The 20,452-nt window shown below is 36.7% G+C and overlaps 1 protein-coding gene across 1 annotated transcript in view; it reads right to left on the reverse strand.

The window, feature by feature from the left end:
* Positions 1–20,452, reverse strand: part of LOC150095193 (xaa-Pro aminopeptidase 1-like) — a 606,338-nt gene that overhangs the window by 114,096 nt on the left and 471,790 nt on the right. The gene's annotated exons all lie outside the window — the stretch shown is intronic.

Genomic DNA, 20,452 nt, shown 5'->3' on the forward strand with positions numbered 1-20,452 from the left:
GGTTAAAAATAGAATACAGGATTGGCTTGATGAACATAAGATTCTCTATGATGGTCAGCAGTTTGTAAAGGGCAGGTCTTGTTTTAGTAATCTGCTTATGCTTTATGATAGGGTGACAAATGTGTTGAATAAGAGAGAATCATATACAGTAATATTCTTGGACTTTGTAAAAGCATTCGATAGGTTACCACATAATAAGTTGGTGTACAAGCTGCAGAGGATAGGAATAGATAGTATATGGGTTAGATGGATTAGAGATTGGCTCTCGGAATGATACCAGCAAGTTGTGTATGATGGAGCTGTGTCTTAAAAAAGGAAGGTGACCAGTGGCATGCCTCAGGATTCTGTTCTTGAGCCCTGTACTATTTAACTTGTTTGTTAATGATATTTCTTGTGCACTGACTTTCGATCTTCAAATGTTTGCCAATAATGCAAAGTTAGATGGAATTATAAGGAGTAGTGCTGATTTTAAGGAAAACAAAAGTATAGTATGTGCAGAAATTGGCAAATCAGGCTAAGAAAAACCCTAGAGAGGTGTTTTAGAATGATCATGGAAAGATGAAGTTAAGGGATGAAAGTAGTAGAATGGTAACTGCTGCAGAAGACATTGTTGAGGTATTCAGTGATCAATTTATAAGTGTGTTTCATCCTGATCAGGGTGGAATTATGAGGAACTTAAGAGTACAGGACATAGGAGGGGATAGTTTAATTGTGAGTGAGCAGGAGGTATTTGAGGAAATAAATAACCTTGATGTTAATAAGGCAATAGGATTTGATGAAATATCACCACACATCTTAAGAGAATGTTCCAGGGAACTGGCAGTAGCATTGGCATGCCTGTTTAATAAGAGTTTTATAACAGTACAGGTTCCAAGGGAGTGGAAGGAGGGTAAAATTGTTCCACTGCATAAAGGCAGTGATAAAGCTGTAGCTTCAAATTATAGGAAGGTCTATATATATGGAGTTGTGATGAAGGTCCTGGGGAGATTGGTGAGAAGAAGAATACAAAAATGGGTTGATAACAGCAGTAATCTCTGTGGTTATCAGCATGGGTTTGTTAAGGGGAGATCATGTTTCACTAACTTACTTATGTACTATAACAAGGTGACAAATACCTTGGACAGAAGAGATGCATATATAGGGGTGTACTTCGATTTTGTAAAGGCTTTTGATAGACTACCACATGACAAGCTCTTAAATAAATTGAAATAGATGGGATTGGATAACAGACTTCTGTGTTCGATCAGTGACTGGCTGTCAGATAGGTATCAGAAAGTTGTATATGGGGGTGCAGTATCTTGATAGAGAAAGGTCACCAGTGGTGTGCCACAGGGGTCAGTTTATTATTATTAAAAAAATTATTATTAAAACAAGACCTCATGGAGTCAAAGACTCATCTAGGAGGTCCTTTTATCTCACACACATCTCATCATACCGGGTCTTAAACACATTCAAACTCCTTGCAGACACCACACTCTCAGGCAAGGCATTCCAATCATTCACAACTCTGCACGAAAAAAAACCTGCCTCTCACTCCCCTACTCACACCCTCTTTATACAGTTTCCAGGTATGACCTCTGGTTCTCCCCTGATCTCCCACTATTCTCTGTAGAACTTCTCCACCATTGATCCTATAACAACCCCTTACCAACTTGTAGGTCTCTATCATATCTCCCCTCTTCCTTCTCTCCACTAGACTCTGCAAATTACATCTTTTCAATCTTTCCTCATACTCGACATTCCAGAGGTCAGAAACTACCTTAGTCAGTCGCCTTTGCACCCTTTCCAACATCTCTTCATCCTTCTGAAAAGCAGGTGACCAAATCTGGGCACAATAGTCCATGTGTGGCCTAATCAAAGCCTTATACAATGGAACAAGAATCTCCCTACTTCTACACGTCAGTGTCTTCCTCATCATTCCCAGAAGTCTTTGTGTTGTCTTCACAATTTTGGAGATGTGTCCCCTAAATTTTAGATCCTTATCCACTATCACTCCCAGATCTCTTATTTCCTCTACTTCCAACAATATATTCTCACCAAGCATAAATTCTGCATCCCATCTTTGTTTTCCAAATTTTAAAACCTTACATTTTGCAACATTGAACTCGCATCCCCATTTGCTTGCCCAATCACTCAATTTATTCAAGTCTTCTTGCAAGGCCACAACATCTTCACTACTTTTTATGGTTCGTCCCAACTTTGCATCATCTGCAAACAACTGAATATCTCCATCCAAATCTTCGCCAATATCATTAATATACAAGTTAAATAGTAATGGCCCTAAAACAGATCCCTGAGGCACTCCACTAGTGACTTTCCTTTTCCTGGATATTGCACCCCCATACACAACTTGTTGATACCTATCAGATAGCCAGTCTCCAATCCAATGCACTAATCTAATATCCAACCCCATCTGCTCTAGTTTGACTGTCAACTTATCATGAGGTACTCTATCAAAAGCTTTTGCAAAATCCAAGTATATTACTGTGTATCCATCTCCTCTGTCCAAGGAAGCAGTCACTTTATTGTAATAAGTAAGTAGATTACTAAAACACGACCTCCCTTTAGCAAATCCATGCTGTCCATCAAAGATTATACCATTGTTGTCAACCCAACTCTGGATCCTAGTTTTCACAAGCTTCTCCAACAACTTAACCACAACACCTGACACACAGATAGGCCTATAGTTTGATGCTTGAGTTCGATCACCTCCTTTATTAAGTGGCACAATCTTGCCCTCCTTCCACTCTTTAGGGACTTGACCAAGTGCAAGACTCATATTAAAAAAATATGTCAAGGCAGGTGTCAACTCTCTGGCATATTCCTTCAGAATACGCGGTGATATATTATCAAGTCCCACAGCCTTATTTACATCTAGTTTACTCAACTCCCCAAACACCTCTTGCTCACTTACGGTCAATCTCTCCTCCCCATCATCAACTGCTCTTAATCTCTCCATGAAGTCACATTCACATGATTGAAAGATCTTTATGAACTGCTCATTAAGTATCTCCACCACACATTCTGCAACAGCTGTCTTTATACCATTTCCTCCAATCAATGTCATCCTTCCATAATCATTCTTTCTTTTGCTGGCTACATATCGAAAGAACTCCCTAGGATTCTTTTTAGCTTCATTAGCTAACTGCTGTTCATACCTCTCTTTAGCTACTCTCACCAACCAAGTCACTCTCCTTGCCTGGTCTTTGTAGAACTCATGAAATTGGTTACTTCCACTTCTCTTATGCTGCCTCCACAATGCCCTTTTTCTCTGTATTGCATGCTTAATCTCTTTATTCATCCATCTCACACCTAACTTATTTAACCTTCTCACCCGTGGTATACATTTAGACATTGCATCCACTAAATATTTTTTGAAAATCCCTCAAGCTGCATTGATCTCTTTTCCAGCTAACTCCTCATTCCATGCTACACCTGCAAGCTGTCTCCTGAGCTCTTCATAATCACCCCCCTTGTAGTTCCACATATACCCTTTTTTCACAGGGGGTCCTTGCACTGCTGGCAACCACCCAAGTAATCACCTCATGAAAGTAATCACTTTCACCAATTGGTGGATGATTTGATACCTCATTGATAATTACATCCTCCGATGAGATGACCAAATCCAAGACCCTTAATCCTCTTGTGCCCTCTGTTACATACTGTCTGAGGTAGTTATCCCTCAAAAACTCAAGAAACTCATTTTCTTTACTTCCAGTTGCTATCTCTTCATTCCAGTCTATATTGCCATAATTAAAATCACCCATAATGATCACCCTTTTCTTATTTGCTTGGCTTATTTGACTATACATTTCACTATCACAACCATCCACATTACCGGGTCTATAACAACATCCCACCAAGTATTTGATTCTATTCACCTCTATCTCACACCATACTGCCTCAAAACCACTGGTCCCATTTCCCTCTTGCATCTCTACCTTGTATGGACATAACTCTTTCTCTATCATCAATAGCACTCCCCCTCCCTTTTTACCCCTTCTATCCTCACGAAACACATCATACCTTTCCATCTCTATTCCTGTCAGGATGTCATCCTCATCTAACCATGTCTCACTTATTCCGACAATCTCTGGGTGCACAGACGCAATTAGTGCAACCATTTCATCCGCCTTGTTTCTTATGCTTCTAGCATTGGTATACAAACACAACAACTCATTTCTGGATCTACAGCTAGTTCCACTGATACCACTCACTCGATGTGATCTCTCCATGCTGGACTGGGGCCATTTCCCTTTCTGCTTCTTCATTTTAGAACCCTTTGCAATTCCATCTGTTTCCTTTTGATCCCTGATCATCCCATTACTTTCCTGCCTACACATTCTCTCACCTCCTCTTGGAGCACCCACCTTTCTCACGCTGTGTATCCCTGTCCACCCTGAGCCTCCCCGTTTCCCTGCTCCTCTTGCACACCCATTCTCTCATTTTCTATACTCATACCACTCACTTCCACATTCATTTCCACTCCTTCAATCTCTCCTGTCTTACTCTCCTGCTCTTCCACATCACTCCCCTCTCGATCTGATTCATTCTCTCTATTCACTTCTCTACCTTCCAGCAGCAGTCTCTCCAAGCGACTCACACCATAACCACTCAAATGCAGTCCATTGCTCCCATACAGCTCACTTCGTCCCTCAAACTCATTCCACACATTAACAAACTGTACTCCCATCTCCTCACACATTTCAGCCAGAATATCATTCATAATCCTTGCTCTCCGCCTCATTTCACCACAATCATACCTAGGCAACACACTGACCACCCTTCCTGTCACACTATTCTCCTTTATCTTTCCAAGCAGTCTCCTGACATTCATTTTGACATGCTCTTTGTTCTCTCTCAAATCATTCGTACCAATTAATACAATTAACTCTTTTGCTCGTTCCCGCCTCATATTCAATGCCTCAATCACTCTACTCATTTTACCGCCTGGAAAACATACCTTGTGCATTTTATCCTCTAGCACACCTTTAATAATGGAGTCGCCATACAATGCCACTCGCTCATCTTTTGTTATCTCTTTCATGCCATCATGATTTATTTTAATAGTTTTGACCTGAATTCTCTTAATTTCATTCCGCATCCATTTCATTTCTTGCTTCATCCAATCCAATTCACCTTCTGAACCTCGCGACACATTCACTCTATCATTAAATCTTTCTAACTTTCTAACTCTCGACCCCCTCTTCTCACTTTCCCTCTCATTCATCCTTCTTTGTTTCCGTACTTTCGGTCCAACATACGTCCAACTTTCACTATCATTCTTCTCACTTTCACTCTCACATATCTTTCTTTGTTTCCGTACTTTCGGACTAACATGCGTCCAACTTTCGCTATAATTCTTCTCACTTTTACTGTCATTCATCTTTCTTTGGTTCAGTACTTTCGTTCCAACATGCGTCCAACTTTCGCCATCAGTCATTCTTTTTTTACTATCATTCATTCTTTCGATTTTTTTTACTTGCGATTTCTGCACCACGCCATTTCTACTTTCATTCGTTCTCTCAATTTCGTTTCTTTCCGCCTCACTTTCGTCCCTTTTAACATCCGTTACGGTTGTCAAATCGCTCTTTTTCTTTTTTCCTGATTTTTTAACATTTTTTCGCCTGTCTTTCTCGCCATCTTCTTTCAAACGTGCACTCACGACACAATCGGTACTAGCACTTTCTGTCATCAACTTCATATTCGCATTCATCAATTCCTCGTTCAGGTCACATTTCGCACACACCCTTCTTCCATCCGCACTAAACATCCACAAATCATTTATGTAGTCGAAGGAATACATATAACAGACCTCACACTTAACGAACCGACTGAAATCCAAATTAAAATCCTGGAATGACAATGCCGCCGCCATTTTTTTTTTTTTTTTTTCTCTGCAGGTTACTAGGTCTAATATTAACGTTTTCGTATTTAGTTTAAGCAAGAAAAAAAAAACCCCACACTAATAATATCGGTAGCGTACAACGTTTACAGCCGCTCTTACTTAAACAATTACGCATATATACTTAATTATTCCTAGTAAAACTTATCTGAATCAGGAGCTCTTCAAAACACGTTCGTAGCGCTTGACCCACTAGCTTTGGGGCCATTGTTGTTCAATTTGTATGTTAATTATATTGGGTCGAGTTTGACTAGTGATATCCAGCTGTTTGCATATGATGCAAAACTGGGGAGAGCAATTCACAGTCAGGCTGATGTTAATGCCTTACAAGAGGACTTGAATAGATTGCATGAATGGGTAGGTAAGTGGAACTATCAGTTCAATGTTGCCAAGTGTAAGGTTTTGAGATTTGGTAAGCAATGATGGGATGCCAAGTATACACTTGATACAAAATAAATAACGGAAAAAAACTCACATAGAAAGATTATTTAATAGTATAATTTTCGCCTGTGTGTCACAGGCATCTTCAGTACATTAAGCTCAAAATTAAACACTAACTGACAATTCCAAAAAGCGCCACCTAAGTAGCTGGTGTAAGATAACTAAAAAAGGTCAATAACTTTCCTAAAAAAAATAATAATAATAAAAAATAAAAAAAAATAAAATAAAATAAAAATAAAAAAAATAAATAAAAAATAAAATAAATTAAAAAAAAAAATTAATACAATAAAAAGTTAGGAAAGATTAGCTGATTTGTAAAGTACTATCTCCCATAAAGGGGATAGACGTAAGCCGTCGGATCTGTTTAAGTTAGGAGAATGAAGTAGATTTACACATGTTTCTTTATAAAGGTGTTCCATGAGAAACTGACTTTTGTGAAGAACTCTTGTCTTTCTCCAATGAACTCTGTGTCTAGTGAAGATGGCATGTTCAGAAAGTCCAGACTTTTCAGGTTTAAAGTATTCAATATAAGATTGGTGTTCTTCTAGCCGAATAGAGGCAGATCTTCCCGTTTGTCCGAAATAAGATAATCCACAAGAGCACGGAATCTGGTAGACACCTGGATGATTAAGATGTGGAAGCTTGTCCTTAGGAGAAGTGAGAAAGGTGGAGATTTTTCTAAACGGTCGAAAAGCAACAAAAATATTCAGTGGTTTTAAAACTTTTGCTATATGTTCACTGATGCTTTGTACATAAGGGATAGTAATGCACGTTATTTCCTCTGTGTTTGAAGAGGAAGACATATTAAAACTACTCAAATCTGCCTCTATTCGGCTAGAAGAACACCAATCTTATATTGAATACTTTAAACCTGAAAAGTCTGGACTTTCTGAACATGCCATCTTCACTAGACACAGAGTTCATTGGAGAAAGACAAGAGTTCTTCACAAAAGTCAGTTTCTCATAGAACGCCTTTATAAAGAAACATGTGAAACTCTACTTCATTCTCCTAACTTAAACAGATCCAACGGCGTACGTCTATCCCCTTTATGGGAGATAGTACTTTACAAATCAGCTAATCTTTCCTAACTTTTTATTGTATTAATTTTTATTATTTTATTTTTTATTTTTTTTATTTATTTTTTTTATTTATTTTTTATTTTTTTATTATTATTATTTTTTTTAGGAAAGTTATTGACTTTTTTAGTTATCTTACACCAGCTACTTAGGTGGCACTTTTTGGAATTGTCAGTTAGTGTTTAATTTTGAGCTTAATGTACTGAAGATACCTGTGACACACAGGCGAAAATTATACTATTAAATAATCTTTCTACGTGAGTTTTTTTCCGTTATTTATTTTGTATCAATATGTCTACTCACGGTTTACCTCTTTTAAAACTTAAGTATACACTTGGTGGGGAAACTTTAACAGAAGTAGAGGAGATGAGAGATCTAGCAGTGATGGTGGACAAAGACCTGAAATTCCGGGACCACATTGCACAAGTTGTGAAGACATCACATCAAATAATGGCAACGATGCAGATAACCGTGACATGCAGAAATAGAGAGGTTATGATTCCATTGTATAAGGCCTTGATCAGGTCTCATGGATTATTGTGCACAGATTTGGTCGCCGGGTTTTCAAGGTGATGAGGATATGTTGGAAAGGATACAGAGAAGATTCACAAAGGTAGTCAGTCTTTGGAGTATAAGGAGGACAGATTGAGAGAATATAAGTTGCAGAGCCTCGTGAATAGGAGGAAAGGGGGGGGATATGATTGAGACATATAAGCTGGTCAGGGGTTGTTATCAGGTAGACATGGAAGAGATTTTTCATAGAATCGGAGTGGGGAGTAGAACAAGAGGCCATTGCTGGAAATTGTATAAGGAGGGTGTGAGCAAAGGAGTGAGAAGCAGGTTCTTTGCATCGAGGGTGGTTGATGAGTGAAATGCATTGCCTGAGTGTGTTTTGGATGTGGACACATTGAATCAGATTAAGACGCAGTTGGATGAGCATTGTATGCAATAGTGAGTAACTCCCAAGATGAGTCTCTAACTTCATGGAGGTCAAATGTTGATAATATTAATAATAATAATTCTCTACGGGAAGATTTGAATAGGCTTTTAGCTTGGACAAATAAAGTTGCAGTTTTAATGTTCATAAATGCAAGACATTACACTTTGGGATACAGAGGCATAAGGCTCTATACTGTATTGGTGGAGCTGTACTTCAGGAAGTGGATTAGATTACCACGGGATCTTGGAGTGATGGTGGACAGTGGACTGAAGTTCTGAGGGCACATTGCATCTATATAAGGCATTGGTCAGACCACATATGGACTACTTTGCTCAAATTTGGTCACCTAATTTTCATTGTGATGTGGAAACACTAGAGAGGGTCCAAAAACGAATAACTAGAGTGATATCAGGACTCTGGAGTTCTAGTTATGAAGAGTGTTTGAGAGAATGTGGATTACAGAGGTTGGTAGATATGAGGAAAAGTTTAGATATGATAGAGCTCTTCAAGTTAGTTAAGGGATTCTATCAAATGAATGCAGAAGAAATTATAAAAATAGTGCAAGAATGAGCAGCCTTCCCTGGAAGTTGCACAGGGATGTGGTGAAGAAATGAGTGAGGAGCAGATTTTTTACATGAAGAGTTTTTAGTGACTGGAATGCATTGCCTGAGTATGTTATGAGTGTAGGTAGTGTAAATAACTTCAAAGCTCATTACGATAGACATGTTGCTGGTTGAGTGGGCTCCTCACAATAAGTCTGTTGACTCCATGGAGGTTACCAAATAATAATAATAATTTCATATTCTTTGTTCAGTGATTGCTCATTGGAGCAAATTGTTAGGGCTCTATGTTTGAGGGTGCTGACAACCCCTAGTTTTTGTGTTGTATGGCAGTATGAATTTTTATGTATGTATTGGCCTGTGTGTGTAGGTTTGCGATAGACTGTGAATGAAGAGTGGCCTGAGGAAAGACGTGTGACAAGTGTGTCTAGAAAAGGAAGAGAGTTATTGTTTTCAATATCAATGGAAAATTGGATATGTTTGTGTTGTTCGTTACTTAATTTATATTCCTGAATTTAACGTTTGTTCAAACATTAAATACAGGAATGAATTTAATGTTTTGCGGCCATGGGGCCAAATGGCAAAAATATCATCAATTATTTTAAAATATTTTTAAAATATTTTAAAATTAAAAATATTTTCAATTATATATATAATCAGTGCTTTTTTTCTAGAAAAAAAAAGGTGCCGGAACTCACATCTTGTTAAGCTTTTTATTAAAGAAAAAATGATATTCAAATCGTAATTTAAATGAAATATAAAGCAGCTGTTGCTGTCACGGAGTCGCATAAATGAATTAAATATAATTTATCTTCAGTATCTTTTATTTTAGACATGATCAAATGTAAAATTAAACAAACAAATTAAAATATACAACCAAAGACCAAATATAAAAGTAAAAGTAAATTTGTAAAAACATTATATAATTTAAGAGAAGTTCATAGTGTTTTCCAAAGTTTTGTCCAATTCTCATAGAACAAATCGTCTCGACTCCTTTCTTTGCTCTTAATATCTAAAGCCGAATGTCATCCTCTAAGTAACCATGGATCAACATACTTTGAGGGATCGAAACGTCTTAAAGGTGGTCCAACAAGTATAATGAATAAATGTGCCAAAACTGTTTTAGTCTTCAACGAAGCTCTTGTTTGGGTGATAATTAAATTCATCTGCGAAAATCCGCGTTCACATTCACTTGATGAAATGGGAATGATATTCAGAGCATGTACCAAACGCAACAGTTTTTCTGGGTATGTCTTATCGAGAATGTGTTCACGGAATCCACAAATCATTTCGCTTTCATTTAGTTGAAGTCTGATTGACAAATTTCTAATTTCCGCCTCTCCGAATGTTAGCCGAGCATCAATATCTTCAGGCCAATGTTTTTGGTCAAGCACACAAGCCCAAAGTACTAGCTCAACATCTTCGCTATCAAGCAACCTTTTTTCAATTGACTCTTTCAATTTGGTATAAAATGTTTTTGGGTGAATAGGAGGATTATTTTTTGGAGCTTTTTCGTGAAGTAAAACTCCACGAAAGCGCAGATCGCATACAGCAGCTGCAGCATATCTATAATAGGGCCCAAAATTCTATCTTCTTTTTGATTTGCCTTGTAAAAGTTCATGTTACTGTCTTGCAGGTCCAAAAACCTAATTCAGACAATTCTTGGAGAGCATCACACATCAATCCTAGATCCAATAAAAAGTCTGTAGATGTTATTTTTCTTCTTAAGCCATCATAAATACATTTATCATTTTTATCTCTCCTAGGATCATGCAACGCATCTTCAAAATGATGCACTAGAGATTCAAACTTATTCCACACAGCCAAAACTGAACGAAAACTAGATGACATCCATCGAGTACTTAAAATTTTTCCAATTTTCAGCAGCTCAATCTGTAGTGATTCTGCACATAAATGCAACTCTCTACTGTTTTTTGGCGAAGCATGGTATAGGACATAAAGTTTATCAATAAATGATTTGAATCTATTGATTCCTGAAATTTCCTTTACAGCATCACTTACTGATAATTCTAGTCTGTGATTAGCACAATGCCAAACTATAATAGAAGGAAATTTTTCTGACAGCAATTTTTTCACTCCATTTTTACACCCTAACATTACAGCAGTGCCATTGCATGCTAGAGAAACTAAATATTTTTTTAAATAATCTTCTGTCATCCCATAATAGTTAAGACATTGGAGCAAGGAATCATATACACTTTTTGCCGTTACGTTTTCAAGTTCAATCAAGTCCAAAAATGAATTAATTCCAACACCTTTGATACAGCATCGAATATACATGAGAGTGCTTTTATTGCTTATTGTTGTTGATTCATCAATTATCAATGAAATTACATTTTTGATTGAATGATTTCTTTAAACACATTTTTTCTAATTTCTTCCCTTACATGATTCACAATATTAATTAATACATGCATTTGTTGAATGAAGAATACAATCCATTTCAATTCCGTTCAGTTCTTGCAGATTAATTTCACTTTCAAAATTATGGAATAATTGGTTTTCCTTTACTACTTTATATGCAGCTCGAAAAATTTTTGTGGTTATTTCTTTTTCACGAGATAATGATTTTAAAAAAAAACCTTTACAAGGGTCTTTTTTTCAGCTTCAGAAACAATTTTTAATGCTGCTTTGTGTGCAGCAGATTCTCTGTGATGGAACATTTTTTTTCAAAGTGAGCTCATCTGTAGCTTCCTATCTTTGCCAGAATATGTAATCTCATTGTTGGACCATTCTTTGGAAATTTTCATTCCCATCTTTGTTTCAATTCCAAGAGTTCTAACTTTTCTGCAAGGCATACAGCCAAGTTTCTTTTTATAAATATACGTCCATTCATTTTTTGAGCAAAAATCATTTTTCTGATCTAGCAATTCGTTCAGTCATTTTCAGTTTGGCCTTGCTCCTCAAGATTAGCTTGAGATGATTCGAAAACATCAACTGGCACCATTATTTCCATATTTTTTTGACATCGTGTCTGTTATTATTCTAGGCTTTTTATTAATGGGACTGGTGGTTGAGAAGTAATTGGAAATCTTTTTAATTTTCAAACTTGGGTCAGACTTTTACACTATAAAGTAAAAAAAAAAATGCTAAAAGCATATGAAAATAATGACGTTAAAAAATTTACGTCAATTCAATAAAGATATTTTTTAAATAAATAAGTGTTTTACCAAAAATCTTTCGCATGTTGTCAATCACACGTCCATACAGCCACAAACGTAGATGCTAATGGCATGCACATGCGTGTTACCAGGAGATGCCTGGTAACATGCATGTGCATGTGTTATGTATGTGCAAACATTATTTCAAAAATTATTTGAAAAATTTAAAAAACTGTAAAAAAAAATAGGCCGGAACGCCATTCTGGTGCGCTACGCCAGAAATAAAAGCACTGTATATAATCAAAAATTATATATGTACTCTGTGTGTGTGTGTGTGTGTGTGTGTGTGTGTGTGTGTGTGTGTGTGTGTGTGTGTGTGTGTGTGTGTGTGTGTGTGTTTGTTTGTTTGTTTGTTTGTTTGTTTGTTTGTTTGTTTTCGATTATAAATGATTAACAAAGCATTTAGATTTATCTTATTTTTTAGTAGTGTCATGTAGCTTGCTTCCTGGGCATAAGTGTTTCCCTGATGATAACCTCGATAAAGAGGTCAAAATCTTGAGTGCTATTTTCTTAATTATTATAAATAAAATTATTATTCCAACACATGTTTCTGTCTGCATAAATTCTTCACTATGAACTTTTCACATTATACAACTTTTAGCCAATCTATGCTACTAAACTTATGATAGCTTTGTAATCTTTCATAAGGGCAATGAATAATATTATTATTATTGAAATACATTGATGAAAACAGAAAATAATTAAAAGAGGTTCTTGGATGATGAAAAACAGACTGAAAAGTAGTGACAATGAAGTTACTATCTGTCTTTACAAGGCTTTGATAAGATCACATCTAGATACTGAAAAATTTGTTGTGCTGACTTGGTGAGCATTCCCTTTAATGATAGACTGAAGGTTTATAGGTTACAAAAATTTGGCTGATAGGCAGAGAAAAAGGGATATGATAGAAACACATAAATTACTAAGGAGACTTAATAGGATGGATGGAAAAAACATTTTTTCAATACATGACAGGAAGAAAGAGAACAAGGAGATCACTCATGAAAGAAAGCAAGAATGTGAGGATTATAGTTTTGCTTCAAATAAGTGGAATGGGTTTAGGGAGAGTTATGATAGATTTCATATTAATAGCATTTAATGTGGACCTCCTGCAATGGATTTTTGGATTCCATGGAGATTATGAAAAGTTAATAAATAATAAAAGTATGAACTGCTTGGATGATAAAAGCATCAGAGTATATTTAGATTGATTAATGGTCAGAAAAAAATAAAATGTTTTTAGAGAATGATCAAAATTCTCTACTATTCTTTATACATGTGAACAATTTGCCAGTGAACTCACATGTGAACAATTGTGAGTTCACTGGCAAACCACTTGTTCTGGTATCTTTTTAATTTTATAAAACTTCCACACATGATAGGCTGCAAGACCTATCGTAAATAATTGCTGGGTGTGTGTATGTATGTGTACGCTATAACATTTTTTTGTAGATGATTTCACACAGGTGATGAAATTCATCTACCATCTCTAACTGATGCATTATATATTTAGAAAAAGAAAGACAAATGGAGTGATGCACATTAAAATTTCTACAGAAGATGACCTCATTATCAGGAAAGCAGGGCTGGACAAAAATATTTAAGGAAAGAAGATCAAAATGTTCAGAACAACTGGTTGCATTAGTAAAGTTAAAACAAACAAATCTGATAGAATGACATAAAGAGATTTTTAGCCATTAAAAAAAAAAAAAATTCAAATAGAAACGATTCTAGGTTGAGCACTCCCTTAAATGGAATATCAGTGCAAATATATCACAACTGAAATCCTTGAGATGAAAAGAGTTTCAACTATTTTCAGAATCCTTGCATAATCGCTGTTCCTCTTAGTTGCTACATAGTGAAAGAACACTTTGTGATTTTCTCTGGCCTGATAAACTATTCCTTCTTAACTAAAAATTTCATATGTTTAGTAATCTTCCAGGTTGAGAATACATGATTACTCTCCACAATCAGAGGCAAAATGACTATTCTGATTATGGATATATCTTCTGATCCTATTACCAGATCCAACATACTCATCAGTTTCTCTAGCACATACTCTTTCAGACAATTATCTCTATTGGTAGCCTCTGTCTAATATTTCTATTATTAGTAGTGCCCCCCCCCCCCCTTACGCACAAAGCTTATAACAGCAACCAGGTACATATTTTGTTCTACTGGCTTGAATTCATTAGAGGCCTCTTACACCACAAAGCCTCTAAAGAATTGTCTTCTGCTATCCTGAATTTCTCCTGCTTCACTTCTACTTTTGTTGGCTGCATTTCTTCAGCTATCAATAGTAATACTTCTCTTCCCATTCTGTTGCTTCTGTCGTTCTTGAAAATGCAATAGCCCTTTACATTCTGGAGAGAAAATAAAAGGGTATTGTATAACCAGGGCTTGACAAATACACCTGCCCACTCCCTCATGGCGAGTAGATTTTTCCAATTGGCAAGAAGCTGCAGACTGGACAAAACAGAATACACACCACACACACATATTTATTTATTTTTTTATTTTTTTCTTTAATGGACTAACTACAGCACAAAGAGAAATAATTTAAACAGCAAATTTTATTATTATTATTAACCAAAATCACAAGGAATCAAAGACACATCTGGGAGGTCCTTTTATCTCACTCACTCACTCACTCACACTCACACACACACAAACACACACAGCTCATCATACCATGCTTTAACACACTCAAATTCTCTGCAGACACCACACTCTCAGGCAAGGCATTTCAATCATTCACAACTCTACATGAAAAAACCTGCTTCTCACTCCCCTACTCACACACTCTTTATACAGTTTCCAGGGATGACCTCTGGATATCTCCCGATCTCCCACGATTTTCTGTAGAATTTCTCCAACATTGATCTCCCCTCTTCCTCCTATCCACCAGACTCTGCAAATTGCATCTTCTCAATCTTTCCTCATATTCGACATTCCAGAGTTAGAAACTACCTTAGTCAGTTGTCTCTGGACCCTTTCCAACATCTCTTCATCCTTTGAAAACCACGTGACCAAATCTGGTCACAATAGTCCATGTGTGGCCTAATCAAACCCTTATACAATGGCTTTGATTCTCCACATCACTCCCAGAAGTTTTAGTGTTGTCTTCACAATTTTGGCAATGTGTCCCCTAAATTTCAGATCCTTATCCACTATCACCCCAGATCTATTATTTCCTCCACTTCTGACAATATATCCTCACCAAGCATAAATTCTGCATCCCATCTTTGTTTCCCAAATTTTAAAACCTTACATTTTGTAACATTGAACTCACATCCCCATTCCCAATCACTCAATTTATTCAACTCTTTTTGTAAGGCCACAACATTTTCTCTACTCTTCACGGTTCATCCCAACTTTGCATCAACTGCAAACAACTGAATATCTCCATCCAAATCTATACCAATATCATTAATATACAAGTTAAACAGTAATTGCCCTAAAACAGACCCCTGAGGCACACTATTAGTGACTTTCCTTTTACTGGATATCGCTCTGCATGCACAACTTGCTGATACCCATCAGATAGCCAGTCTCTGATACAATCCACTAATCTAATATCCAACCCCATATGCTCTAGTTTGACTATAAACGTACTATGCAGTAATCTATCAAAAGCCTTTGAGAAATCTAAGTATATTACTGTGTATCCATCTCCTCTGTCGAAGGAAGCAGTCACCTTATTGTAATAAGTAAGTAGATTACTTAAACACGACCTCCCTTTAGCAAATCCATGCTGTCCATCAAAGATAATACCATTGTTGTCAACCAAATTCTGGATTCTAGTTCTTACAAGCTTCTCCTACAACTTAAACACAACACCTGACACACAGATAGGCCTATAGTTTGAGGTTTGAGTTCTATCACCTCCTTGTGATAGAACTGACACAAAAATGAAGTGGCACAATCTTGTCCTCCTGCCACTCGTTAGGAACTTGATCCAGTACAAGGCTCGTATTAAAAAAATATGTCAAGGTCAGTGTCAACTCTCTGGCACATTGCTCCAGAATATGTGGTGATATATTATCAAGTTCCACAGCCTTATTTACATCTAGTTTGCTCAACTCCCCATACACCTCTTGCTCACCTACAGTCAGTCTCTCCTCCCCATCATCAACTGCTCTCAATCTCTCCATGAAGTCACATTCACAAGATTGAAAGACCTTCATGAACTGCTCATTAAGTATCTTCACTGCATCTTCTGCAACAGCTGTCTTTATACCATTTTCTCCAATCAATGTCATCCTTCCACAATCATTCTTTCTTTTGCTGGCTACATATCGAAAGAACACCTTAGGATTCTTTTTGGCTTCATTAGCTAACTGCTGTTTGTAGCAAAAGTGAGATCTGAGCTTTGTAATCCTCATTGCAATCTGAACTTTTGTAATCCTCATAGAAACGGTTATTTCCACTTCTCTTATGCAGCCTCCATAATGCCCTTTTTCTCTGTATCGCATGCTTAATCTCTTTATTCATCCATTTCACACCTTCCTTATTCAACCCTCTCACCCTTGGAATACATTTAGACATTGCATCTACTAGATAGTTCTTGAAAATCTCCCAAGCTGCACTGATTTCTTTTCCAGCTAACTCCTCATTCTATTCTACACTTGCAAGCTGTTTCCTGAGCTCTTCATAATCACCCTCCTTGTAGTTCCACATATACTCTTTTCTCACAGAGTCATCACACTGCTGGCAACCACCCAGGTAATCACCTCATGGCCACTCTCACCAACTGGTGGGTGATTTGACATTTCATTTATAATTACATCCTCTGATGAGATGACCAAATCCAAGACCCGGAATCCTCACGTTCCCTCTGTTACATACTGTCCAAGGTAGTTATCCCTCAAAAACTCAAGAAACTCATTTTCTTTACTTCCAGTTGCTATTTCATCATTCCAGTCTATATTGCCATAATTAAAATCACCCATAATGACCAGTCTCTTCTTATTTGCTTGGCTAATTTGATTATACATTTCATTATCACTACCGTCCACATTACCTGGTCTATAACAACATCCAACCAAGTATTTCGTTCCATTCACCTCTATCTCACTCCATACTGCCTCAAAACCACAGGCACTATTTCCCTCTTGCATCTCTACTTTGTATGGACATATATAACTCTTTCTCTATCATCAACAGCACTCTCCCCCCCCCTCCCTTTTTATCCCTTCTATCCCCACAAAACACATCCAACCCTTCCATCTCTATTCCTTTCAGGATGTTGTCCTCCTCTAACCGTCTCACTTACTCCAAAAATTTTTGGGTGAACAGACTCAATTAGTGCAACCATTTCATTTGCCTTGTTTCTTACACTTCTAGCATTTGTATAGAAACACAACAGTTCATTCCTGGATCTACAGCTAGATCCACTGATACCACTCATTCAATGTGATCTCTCCATGCTCAACTGGGGCCATTTCCCTTTCTGCTCATTCATTTTAGAACCCTCTTCAATTCCAACTGTTTCCTCTTGATCCCAGGTCATCCCATTCCTTTCCTGTCTACACATGCTTTCACCTCCTCTTGAAGCATCCACCTTTCTCACGCTGTGTACCCCTGTCCACCCTGAGCTTTCCCATTTCCGTGTTCCTCTTGCACACCCATTCTCTCATTTTCCATACTTATGCCACTCACTTCCTCATTTATACTTCTCTGTACTCATTTTTCTACCTTTCAGCAGCAGTCTCTCCAAGCGACTCACACCATAACCACTCAAATGCAGTCCATCTCTCTTATATAGTTCACTTCATCCTTCAAACTCATTCCACACATTAACAAAACACATTTCAGCTAACATATTCATAATCCTTGCTCTCCACCTCATCTCACCACAGTCATACCTAGGCAACACACTTACTACCCTTCCTATCAAACTATTCTCTTTTATCCGTCTAAGCAGCTTCCTGATATACATTCTGACATGCTGTTTGTCCTCTGTCAAGTCATTCATACTTATTAAAACCACCAACTCCTTTGCTCGCTCCCTCCTCATATCCAATGCCTCAATCACTCTACTCATTATACAGCCTGGAAAACATACCTTGTGCATCCCCTCATCCAGCACACCTTTAATAATGGAATCACCATACAACGCCATTCACTCATCTTTCATTACCTCTTTTGTACCAACATGATTTGTTTTAATCGTTTTCACCTGAATTTTCTTTATTTCATTCTGCTTCCATTTCATCTCTTGCCTCATCCTACCCAACTCAACTTTCAAATCTCGCATCACATTCTCTCTGTCATTCAATCTTTCTAATTTTCGAACTCTCGACCCCTGCTTAACACTTTCACTCTCATTCATCTTTTTGAGTTTCCGTACTTTCAGTCCATGCGTCCAATTTTCGCTATCATTCATTCTTTCAATTTTTACAACTTCAGAACTTTACATCACACTATTTCCAGTTTCATCCATTCTTTTGATTTTTCCAACTTTGGAACCTTGCACCATGTTTCATTCGTTCTCTCAATTTCATTGCCTTCTGTCACATTCACATCACTTTTGCCCTTTTTACCATCCATTACGGTTTTCAAATCACTCGTTTTCTTTTTAAATAATTTTTTAACAATTTTTTGCCTTCCTTTCACACCATCATTCTCTTTCAAATGAGCACTCATTCTCCCCATGACATTCTCACTACTAACACTTTCTGTCATCAAATTCATATTAGCACTCATCAAATCCTTGTTTAGCTTACACTTCGCACACACCCTCCTTCCATCCGCCCTAAATATCCACAAATCATCTATAATATGTAATCAAATGAGTACATGTAGCACACCTCACACTTCATGAAATGACTGAAGTCTAAGTTAAAGTCCTGCAATGACAAAGCTGCCGCCATCTTTCCTTTGCCGGTTACTACTCTAAGGTCTAATAACAACAAATTTGTAATTAAGTTTAGACAAAATATCCCACACACTAATAATACTAGTAGTGCACAACTTTTATAGCAGCTCTTATCCAAACAAACACTCATACAATTAATTATTTCAAGAATAACTTATCTGAATCTGGAGCTCATCTTACACACTGCAGCTATGCTTCATGAGCACCCTTCCCATAATGAAGCGGGGTGTTAAGAAAAATATACATTTTTCATTATAAATAACAATATTCACTAAAAGCTGCTTTTTGTTTAATTAGAAGGGATTAAGAAGCTTATATAAAATGTATAATAAAATTAAATACCAGATTAGAATATATTTAGTTTTAAGACATCAGGTATATTTCATACTACATATCAAAAAATATATTCTACTTGGTAATATGTAATGTGGTGGTCTGAACTCATACAGAAATGATTTAATCATTTCAATATTTTGTCTCTGTAACAAGAGACATCTTTGAGAATACAATGTTAAAATTGTAATAGCAGACATAAAAACATGCAAAAAACAATAAGAGGAAGAAATGAAAGTAGACTATATAAAGACGAAAGTGTTATGAGAGATGCTCTCTAAGGGTGCTGTTAGCTAGTCTTAATTGTTGGATGGAATGCCAAAGAATTAAAGTTTCCCAAATCTTGGAAGTTTAATACAACATATTTATTAAAATCAGGCTGGTTTTTTAAATCTACTACTAATTCTTAAAAGAATCTTTCAAGTTTGTATTTACTGTGATGGAGCATGATAGTTTCCTTCCATATGATTCTGTGCAAGGTATCTAAGGCATGATCTGCTAGACCACAGTTGTGGCAGCAGATGATAATAAATATAATAATTAACTGAATTATTTCAAATTCAGTCCAAATATCTACAAATTGCACACAATCTTTACACTGAATCATTTGCAATTATGACCCTTCTCATGTCACCCCTAACATGCCATAGCAGCAGACTCAATCTTTTTATTTCTAGTAATTATTTCATATCTTCTCTCATTCCATACTTTTCTCCTTTCAAATCATTTGCACCTGCCAAAATAATAAACACTTCCAGTTTTCATCTCTGCATTCTGATGCCTTCACTACATGATCTAGCAATTCACTTCACTTCACTTGATCTTCACACTTGGATAACACAATTTTTTCATGTTTTCATTAAGCACACATCTTATCATAGAATTACCATACAATGCTCCTTCCTCATTCTACCTTTCTCACTCTTTCATATATTTCCCACACTCATTTCTCCTGTCTGCTTTCCCACATATCTATTCGTCCACTTTTGCTTCTCCAGTCATACATAACAGAAAACTATAAATTAAAAACTAAGCTATCAAGGCAAAAGTGTTTACACACACACACTAATGATGCCAATGTCATAGTGATGAAATACCAGCAATTATTTCTACTAAGTTAATTTTACTTTTATA

This window comes from Typopeltis vanoorti, chromosome 20 (assembly GCF_054136105.1).
Source record: "Typopeltis vanoorti isolate ZY-2024b chromosome 20, IOZ_Tvanoo_1.0, whole genome shotgun sequence".
Lineage (NCBI taxonomy): Eukaryota > Metazoa > Arthropoda > Arachnida > Uropygi > Thelyphonidae > Typopeltis > Typopeltis vanoorti.